This window comes from Canis aureus, chromosome 6, assembly GCF_053574225.1.
Source record: "Canis aureus isolate CA01 chromosome 6, VMU_Caureus_v.1.0, whole genome shotgun sequence".
Taxonomy (NCBI): Eukaryota; Metazoa; Chordata; class Mammalia; order Carnivora; family Canidae; genus Canis; species Canis aureus.
Window position 1 is genome coordinate 80215980 of NC_135616.1, and position 10224 is coordinate 80226203.

General features: G+C 38.8%; 1 protein-coding gene across 13 annotated transcripts in view; it reads left to right on the plus strand.

The window, feature by feature from the left end:
* The window catches only part of PPP1R12B (protein phosphatase 1 regulatory subunit 12B), a 205943-nt gene that overhangs the window by 149916 nt on the left and 45803 nt on the right, over positions 1-10224 (plus strand). The window lies entirely within an intron of this gene.

Below are 10224 nucleotides of genomic sequence, written 5' to 3' on the forward strand. Positions count from 1 at the left end.
ATAACAAGTGTTGGCAAGGATATAGAGCAAAGGGAACCCCTCAATGCACGGTTGATGAGAATGTCAGTTGGTACACCCACTGTGGAAAACAGTGTGGAAGTTCCTCAAAATATTAAAAATAGAAATACCATATGATTAAATAATTCTGCTATTGGAGTATCTACCCAAAGAAAACAAAAATACTAATTGAGAAAGAATTATGCATCCCTATGTTCATTGCAACATTATTTACAATAGCCAAGGTATGGAAGCAGCCTAAGTGTCCATTGGTAGATGGATGGATAAGGAAGATGGGGAGGAGGGTGTATATACATACACACATGCACACTCGTACAGTGGAATATTCTGCAGCCGGAAGAAAGGATGAGATTGTGCCATTTGAAACAACATGGATGGACCTAGAGAGTATTATACTAAGTGAAATAAAACAGAGTGAGACAAAAGACAAATACCACATAGTTTCACTCATTAATAGAATCTAAACAAACAAAAAACACCAAATGAAGAAAAAAAAAACAAAAAACAAGATCAGATATATAAATATTAAGAACAAACTGATGGTTGCCAGAGGGGAAAGGGGTAGAAGATACAGGCTCCCAGTTATGGAAGGACTATGTCACGGGGATAAAAGGTACCGCATGAGGAATATGGTCAATGATCTTGTAATCGTGATGTATTGAGTTAGGTGGTGGCCTCACCTGTGGTGAACATAACATAATGTATAAACTTGTCAATCACTAGGCTGTGTACCTGAAACTGTTGTAACATTGTGTATCAACTTACTCAAAATATTTAAAATTTAACAAAGACATTTGACTAGTTATACCTAGGTAGTATAAGTTTCTCTGGTGGGAACATCAGACTTTGTGATCCTTCTGAGCAGTTAAAAATAGATTTGCTTTCAGGGCGCCTGGACAGTGCAGTCAGTTGGGTGTCTAACTCTTGGTTTTGGCTCAGGTCATGGTCTCAGGGTAGTGAGATCGAGCCCTAAGTCAGGCCCCATGCTCTGCGCAGACTCTGCTTGAGATTCTCTGCCCTGCCCCAGTAGTGTGCACATGCATGCTCTCTCAAATGAAAAAAATATATTAAAAAAAAAAAAAAGACTCACTTTGCTCTTGGAATTTGGATTCCAGTTTTAATGATAGGTTTTGTGTACTGTCACTCAGTCTGTATTATTATTATTTTTTAAGATTTTATTTATTTATTCATGAGAGACACAGAGAGAGAGGCAGAGACACAGGCAGAGGGAGAAGCAGGCTCCATGCAGGGAGCCCGACACGGGACTCGATCCCGGGTCCCCAGGATCACGCCCTGGGCTGAAGGCAGCACTAAACTGCTGGGCCACCAGGGCTGCCCTCAGTCTGTATTGGAGCAGTAGTGTATATTTGTAAGATAGCTAGGTCGTTGATAGTCTGTGGTATGGAAAAGGTATTTTATTTCTGGTTTGTTTAAATATATGCTAACTAAACATATAGTGACTATGTCCATAGAGTGACTGTGCATTATTACCACCACCCAAATTGACTAGCCCATGTAGTACCATTACACGCAGCATCTTGCAAACTGATTAGAACAGTGCCCAGGGCACTCCAATACTAGTTCTCATATGCTCTTTATGCTCAAACAAAACAATACGTGGTTTTCTGTATGCCAGTCAGTCAGTCATCATGGAGCTTAGTTCTTTCCAGAATTGCATACTAAGCAACAGGCTCCAGGAATCTAATTAATTTGATCCCCACATTGGTCCTTTTTTGCACAAACATTGCCATGCCTCATGATCCTCACAAGTTGTGTTTCTTAGAGAAACGCATATGTGGCTCTTACACTCTGCAACAGCGTTTGCCTCCGCATAATTGTGTTTATGTGGAATTACATTGGCATTACAATGTGGGAATGACAGGGTTGACAGGACCATTAACTTCCCTGGGAATTGCTTCCTCCCTACCCCCAATTGACAGGGTTGACAGGACCATTAACTTCCCTGGGAATTGCTTCCTCCCTACCCCCATGGCTGATGGAAGGAACTGTGTTTCTGAATTATATTACGGTGTGGGAGTTTGAAATGAATCTCTTACTAAATAGTACATTGATTGTTCTTTTCCTGCCATGGGCAAAAATAATCTGGACAAAAAAATAGTACTCTCCCTATGAAATGTTTTATCTTTCAACTTTTTCTCTGTAATGAATGGCTTTTTTTTTTTTTTTTAATCTCTTGTATCTCATACAAAGTATAGGAAGAAACTTTAATGTCATCTTCAGAGTCACGGCTATACTTTTCAGCCAGAGCCAAAGCTTAAACTTCCTTTGGCAGATCCCTAGTGAAGGGGCAAGCTTATGTCCAGTGGAAATGAGAAGGGCAGAAAAAGGAAAAATTGGATATTGAGAGGATTCACTTGGCACAAAAGAAGATAACTTGAACATAAGAGAAACGAGAGCAGTGGCATCTTCCATTTTCAACTATTTTGAAATATTTTTAACTGAGAGTATGGACATAGAGCATATATAGGTAGCACATAGACAACCCATAAAGCATTTGGACAAATATGTCAACAGTATCTGCAAAGCAGGAAGGGTGCATACTGGCTCATTGCAGACTAGGAAGGTTCCCTTGTGTGCTTTTCCTGAATCTGAACTATTATAAGAAAATTAAGTCTTGACTTTCTAACTACATTTTTAGTGCTAAGGAGGTGGTATTCTTAGTAAACCTAGATGAATGGAGCCGACCTTATTTCTGGACCAACTATAAATTCACAATTATGAAAACTAGGTGAAGACTTAGAATTTCTATATGAACCATACATAGAATGCTTTTCTTAATAATGGCCTTTTTTCTTAAATCTCTGCAGTTACTAATAATGGGAAATACTGTTCCTTTTCTTACCACCTGTTGGAATATTCAGCCAAATTTATAGGCTTTAGAGAAAATTACCAAAATATTACAAAAAATAATAAATCAGGTTGATGACAGATAAAAAACAAAAATAGAATATCTGAACCTTTATATTATAATTTATTTTTATAGACTTCTAGTACTCTGATGCTTATGATGGTTCTCTGATTTTATACTTTTAAGTTGTAGGTTTCCTTTTTTTTTTTTTTAAGATTTATTTATTTATTCATGAGAGACAGAGAGAGAGAGAGAGAGAGAGGCAGAGACACAGGCAGAGGGAGAAGCAGGCTCCATGCAGGGAGCCTAATGTGGACTTGATCTCGGATCCCGGGATCATGACCTGAGCCAAAGGCAGACGCCCAGCCGCAGAGCCACCCAGGTGTCCCAAGTTGTAGGTTTCATTGTCAAGAAGCTAATTATTACCAAATAAGGAGCCTGAGTTTAAGGAGTGTTACCACGGGACGGTAGTGCATTTTGCCTGACATACAGATTATAAGCACAACATAAATGTCAAACATAACTTTATGCACTACACAAATTTATTTATTTTAAAGGCTAAAGTAGGGATCCCTGGGTGGCGCAGCGGTTTGGCGCCTGCCTTTGGCCCAGGGCACGATCCTGGAGACCCGAGATCGAGTCCCACGTCGGGCTTCCAGTGCATGGAGCCTGCTTCTCCCTCTGCCTGTGTCTCTGCCTCTCTCTCTCTCTCTCTCTCTCTCTCTGTGTGTGTGTGTGTGTGACTATCATCAATAAATAAAAAATTAAAAATAAAATAAAATAAAAGCTAAAGTATAATTAAGTGTAAAAATGTAGTAGTATTCAACATCTTTTTCCTTGACTTTTTTTTTTTTTATATTTTATCCATTTATTTGAGAGAGAGAGAGAGAGCATGAGCAGAGGTGGGGATTGGGGTGCAGAGAGAGAGGGAGAAGCAGACTTCCCTGCTGAGAAGGGAGCATCATGCAGGCCTTAATCCCTGGACCCCGGGAACATGACCTGAGCTGAAGGCAGATGCTGAACCAACTAGACCACCCAAGCACCTCCCTCCTTAACTTTTTAAAGCAATTTTATCAAGATAAACAACTTCTTAAAACAACTCTTGGGGTGCATAGGTGGCTCAGTCAATTAAGTGGCTGGCTCTTGATTGTGGCTCAGGTCATGATCTCAAGGTTGGGCTCTGCACTGGGAACTGAGCCTGCGTAAGATTCTCTCTCTCTCCCCTCTCACCCCCCACTCCCACCCCCACCAACCCACACTCACACTCACACTCTCTCTCAAAAATTAAAAATTAAATAACTCTACTGAATATTTATAGTTGTAACAAATGTTTTAGATAAATCATACTGTTTTAAGCTATTTATTCAGTGTTTAACCAGCCATATAAACTTAGAGAGCCCTTTGAGGTAATTTTAAGCTAATCAAAAAATATTTAATTTGCCATTAGTGCTTCTGATCAGTTGAAGCATTTTGACTCATCAGGGTACTGTGAGCATTTTGACAGAGTAATTATTTCTTCCTCCTGCGGCTCTTTGAGGAGCAGAGTAGTAGGACACCTCCAGTGTCCCTGACCCTGGCCTACTAAATGCTGATAGCACTCTGCAGTCATTGTGAGAATGCCCCTGAGGGAGTATTGCCCCCACTCCCAAGCTTACCCTTGAAAAACCTCTACTCAGGTTCTGGGTTGCCCCCTAGCTCTAACTTTACTTACTGCTCTTTCTAACAGATGTGGCCTGTAAAGAAAGTGTGACTGGAGGAAAAACTGCCTAAGTCACTCACATAAAATACTCTGCCTTTCTAAGCTGTTTAAATTTAATTGCAAAACACTAAACCTATAAACTAATTCTGGGACAGGTGTCTTAAAGGGCCCATAATAATCCCTTACCCTTAAGTGAGTTTCTGAGATTTAAAGTTCTTTAACACTAGGACATTATTTAAGTCCTATGAGAGCAAGATGGGAAACACTCTGGAGAGTAATAAAAATTGGCTAACTCCATGCTAGGCAACTTTAAGGTCTTATCTTACTTTGCCTCTGTGTTACTGCCTTGTATCTCAAAATGGCACGGTCTCCTCCCCCGGCCCCCTCCTTCAGCAACCCACCCGAGTATACACAAGCCTTTTAATGGATGTGTTTTGTTGGTCTGATTTTTAGCTTTTATTGCTTTTTCATAAAGAACACATGTCAAAAGCCCTTTATTAAATGGAAAGAATTGCATGGCTTCCTTCTGCTCTTTGTTTCCTTATATTGGATTGAAGGCTGACTCTTTACTCTGGAATGATTCACTTCACTTCACTCTAATAGAGTGATTTTGTGGTAAAATCCCTAATATGTCTACCTCACTCAGGAGCATCTCTGCAGGAGAAATCATTAAACGTGAGTCAACACCATTGATCTTTCCCATCCTGAAAGAAGGGGGAAGATTTTCATATCACATAAATTAAAAATGAGGATTAAGATGGGAAAATAGAAGGACAAAGGAGTTAAGTGACAAAGAACTTCCTGTTCTCTTGAGAACTTCTCATATATCCTCTTTCCCCCAAATAATGCTTGTGGCCCTTCTAGAGGCCCAGTAATAAAAACAACAGTATAAATACATGGAATAGTAAATGCAGCTCTTATTCACTCTGACTTTTCTTCTGACTTGGCTGCGTCCTATTGATGGTCTCCTTTAAAAATAGCTTATTTATTTAGTATGAAATTAGAAATTACATAAGAACATATGGAAGAGTAGGGCTTCATTGGGTTTCTTTAGAGTTTTTTTATGCTTATAATTTTTTTTTAAGATTTATTTATTTGAGAGAGAGTGCAAGATTGAGGGAGCGGCAGAGGGAGAAGGAAAGGGAGAAAGAGAGAGAGAAGCAGACTCCCTGTGGAGTGCGGAGTCTGATGCGGGGCTTGATCTCACAATCCTGACATCATGACCTGAGCCGAGACCAAGAGTAGGTCGTTCAACCAGCTGAGCCACCCAGGCATCCCTACAATTCTTTTTTTTTTTTTTTTTTTTTTAATGAACTATAGCTGGCATACAGTGTTAGGTTAGTTTCAGGTGTACAGCATAGTGATTTGACAGTTCTCAGCATTATGCTGTGCTCGCCACAGTGAGTACAGTCACCATCTGTCACGGTGCAGTTATTACAGTGTTACTGGCTATACTCCCTATGCTATGCTTTTCATCTCTGGGACTTATTTTGTAGCTGGAAGTTTGCACCTCTTAATCCCCTTCACCTGTTTTGCTGACCCACCACCCACCCCTCTTCTGGAAACCACCATTTTGTTCTCTGTATTTATGAATCTGTTTCTGTTTTGTTTGTTCGTTTTGTTTTTTAGCTTCTACACATAAGTGAAATCATACAGTATTTGTCTTTCTCTGTCCGTCTTTTCACTTAGCCTAATACCCTCTAGGTCCATCTTTGTTACCATGAATGACAACAGTTCGTTCTTTTTTAAGGCTAATATTTCATTATGTTTACATGTACCACATCTTCTGTATCCACTCATCTATTGATGGACATTTAGGTTGCCTCCATGTCTTGGCTATTGTACATAATGTTGCATACATCCTTTCAACCTAGTGTTTTCATTTCTTTGGGTAAGTACCCAGCAGTTTTGTTACTAGATCGTATGGTATTTTTCAAGTTTTTGAGGAACCTCTATACTGTTTTCCATAGTGGCTGTACCAATTACATTCCTACCAATAGTGCATTAAGGTTCCCTTTTCTTCACATTCTCACCAACACTTGTTATTTCTTGTCTTTAAAAAAAAAAAAAAAAAAAAAGAGTTTATTTATGTGACAGAGAAAGCAAGCACAAGGGGTGAGGGGCAGAGGCAGAGGGAGCAGCAGGCTCCCCACTGAGCAGAGACCCTGCCCTGGGGCAGGGGATCATGACCTGAGCCAAAGACAGATGCTCAACCACTGAGCCACTCAGAGCCCCTCTTTCTTATAGCCATTCTGACTGATAGGAGGTGATATCTTATTGTGGTGCTAATTGTTAATTTTAGCAGTATGAAGCCCTCACTTTGCAATTCTATAAATCTTGAGATTTCTTATAATCTCTTTGAAGACAATAATCATGCCTTAAAGAACTTTGTATCATCCTAATAGTACCTTGCATGAAATAAGTACTTAATAGTGTTAGGTGGATTGATAGAAGAGAAGTATCAGCTGATTAAAAATAAAAATATTTTCTTTGGCCCTTATATTCATAAATGGGGCTGAAAATGATTGCTCTGTTTCAAAAGTTCCAAAAGGAGAAACAGGGATCTTAAACTATGTGTAATTTTTAATTGTTAATATTTGACTCAAAAAAAAAAAAAAAAAAGAAAAAAAAAGAAAAAAAAATTTGACTCATTACCTTCTTCCCTAAATTTAAACTAAAATACTGTATATTGTGGCTACTCAGAAGTTTATAAACTACCAAAAAAATTGATTTACAGGAAGCAGCATAAGGATTTTTGAAAGATTAGGTAATGTCTGCCAATTTAACAATGTCCTTTAGGCTTTGAAGACCTTGTGGTTTGGAAGCCATGCTTACCTTCCAAGAGGAACTTTCCTACCCTTTTGCTATAGCTGATGAAATGGGTGATGGGAAAGGATTCCTTTGGCACTATGCCAAAAATAGAATTTTAGAGATTACAGTTCTAAATGATTGAGTTGCGGGTTTGAGGCCCCATCAGAAAAGTCTAGGTCTGAAGTTTCTGGCTACAGTCATACAACATTTATTTATTGACTTAAACATCTCATAGTTTAGGCTCAATTCTGACATTCACAAGTGCTAATAGAGAGGGTCTTTTCTGATCCCCTTAGCCAGAAGCACTTCAGAACTTAATTCTGTTGTTCTATTTCCTTTTTTGCCACAAAGGAACTTGAAAGTTATAGATAGGGACCATTTGAGATTGTGAAACCACTCTGAGATCATTTTAATTTTAAAAGTAACTAATTCCAAGAGATTAGATTTTGTATGACTTTATAGAATGATAAAGCCTCTGTGGGTTTTACAATCTAATAGAATTATGAGGTTTACTTTTAGCAGTTGTTCATAATTAATACACCATTTTGCAGGTATATCCACCCCCTTCCTATGTACAAACACTTATATTTATATACTCTGCCCTCAGGAATTCAAAAAAATGAGTTTGGCTCTGAACCAAAGAGCAGATTATGTTCTTTCTAGCTAGCTATTGTTTCACCTGTCTGTCCTTATATACTCTTAACCTTTGCCCTATTTCACATATTTACCAGATGAACTTTTAAAAAAATATTTTTTAATCTATCCTGGATAAATATCAGGACCCCTTCTATAGGCTACTAGTCTCTGTTGAATAGCAAATATAGCAAGCAGAGTATCTAAAATGGTTTTTTCTGTAAACTTAATAATACCATGTTTGATACCCAAAATTCAAATATAAGTTCCAACTATAGTCTCCCTCTTCATGTGGCAATGAACACTGTTGGTCTTGAATTATCAGTTTACTGGAGAAAGGGGGGGGGACTATGTTCTTTAACTAGGAAAAGAAAAAGATTTGGAATTCCAAACATACCTTTTTGAGATGATAGTTGGGTATACTGGTTCCTCTAGTCAAAGCCCTTCAGTGACATTCAAGGAGTCTCCATTCATCCCTTAGATGACACAAAGGATTTTCAGGGTGCATTGGGGTAGCCTGAGTGTTCATATGGTGAAATTCTGATAGTCTGGACCTAGAGATAATTCTGGGAGTTGTATCAGCCATAATAAAATCCTTCTCTCTGGTGTTTGTCCACCAAATCCCACCAAAAAAGAAAAGTTTGCTTAAGAGGTAGTGACTTTTTGTAGCCTTATCAGATTTTACTGGTCAAACAGTATAATATTGGGTCAGATTTAGTTCAAAGCACATGTTTTTTGCCAGTTTGATAATCAGGGATGAGATAACTATCCTATCATGTCAGAGTAGAAACTACTCTTTCTCTTCTCACCAGTGAAGGACTTATACAGGCTCTTTCTTCTTGGCTTTCAAACTTTTTTGACTGTGACCCACATAAGAAATGCTTTTTATACTATGACCCAGGGTACATATAGATATATTCTGTCTAACAGAAACAGCAGTTGCATGAAAACACACCCTTACTCTGTGTCTAATGTACTCTGATTTTGCTATTCTATTTTACTTTTTATTGATGTGGTTGTGAACCACCAAATTGATTCATGACCATCTAAGGAATCTTAGTTCATTGTGACTTTAGCCCAAGTGACTACTTACTGCCATTAACAACCCCAATTCTTTGGTGAACAAAGAATCGTAATTAAATCTGTAATGAGAGACTGTCTTTCAAAGGTTCTCTGGAGTAACCTCTGAAGTTACCTCATTTGCCTGCATTTCCCACCTTCATAATATAAAAGAACTGAGTAGCTTTTTAACTTTTTATTTTTAAACAATTCAAATTTACAGAAATATTTTGAGAATAAGTATAGGAGTGCTTGGCTGGCTCTGTTTGTTAAGCATCTGACTTCAGCTCAGGTCATGATTTGGGGTCCTGGGATGGAGCCCTGTGTGGGTCTCCCCACTCAGTGAGGAGTCTGCTTGTCCCTCTTAACTTCCCCCCACTCGTGCTTTCTTTCCCCACCTTTTCTCTTTCTCTCTCCTTCCCTCCCTCTCAAATAAATAAAATCTTAAAAGAAAAAAAAAGAATGGTACAAAGACCCCTTGTATAACCTTCACCAAGAAACCACATTCAAATTTCACCAGTTGTCCCAGTAATGTTCTTCGTAGCAGAGGGCTCCAATACAGGATCACACATTAGACCTGATTCTCGGGCAGCCCCAGTGGCTCAGCGGTTTAGCACCTGCCTTCAGCCCAGGGTGTGATCCTGGAGTCCGGAGATCGAGTCCCACATCAGGCTCCCTGCATGGAGCCTGCTCCTCCCTCTGCCTCTCTCTCTGTCTCTCAAGAATAAATAAATAAATAAAATCTTTAAAAAAAAGAAGAAGAAGAAGACCTGATTCTCATATCTCCCTAGTTGGTCTTTCCTTACCTTTCATGACCTTGGTATTTTTTAAGATGACAGGCCTGTCATGTATGTCCCTCAGCTTGGGCCCAGTGTTTCCTCATAAGTAGACCCATTTTATGCATTTTTTATACAATGTCACAGAAGCAATCCTTTGCTGTTCTCATTTTGTCCTAACAATTTGTCCCTACTGGTAGTGTTGAGCTTTGATCACTTGATTAAGATAGTGCGTGCTAGGTTTCTCCATAGTAAAGCCCACTTTTCTTCCCTCATGATTAATAAATATTTTATGAGGCAATACTTTGAGATTATGTAAAATCCAGTTCCTCATCCTATTTTTATCTATTAGCTTTGGA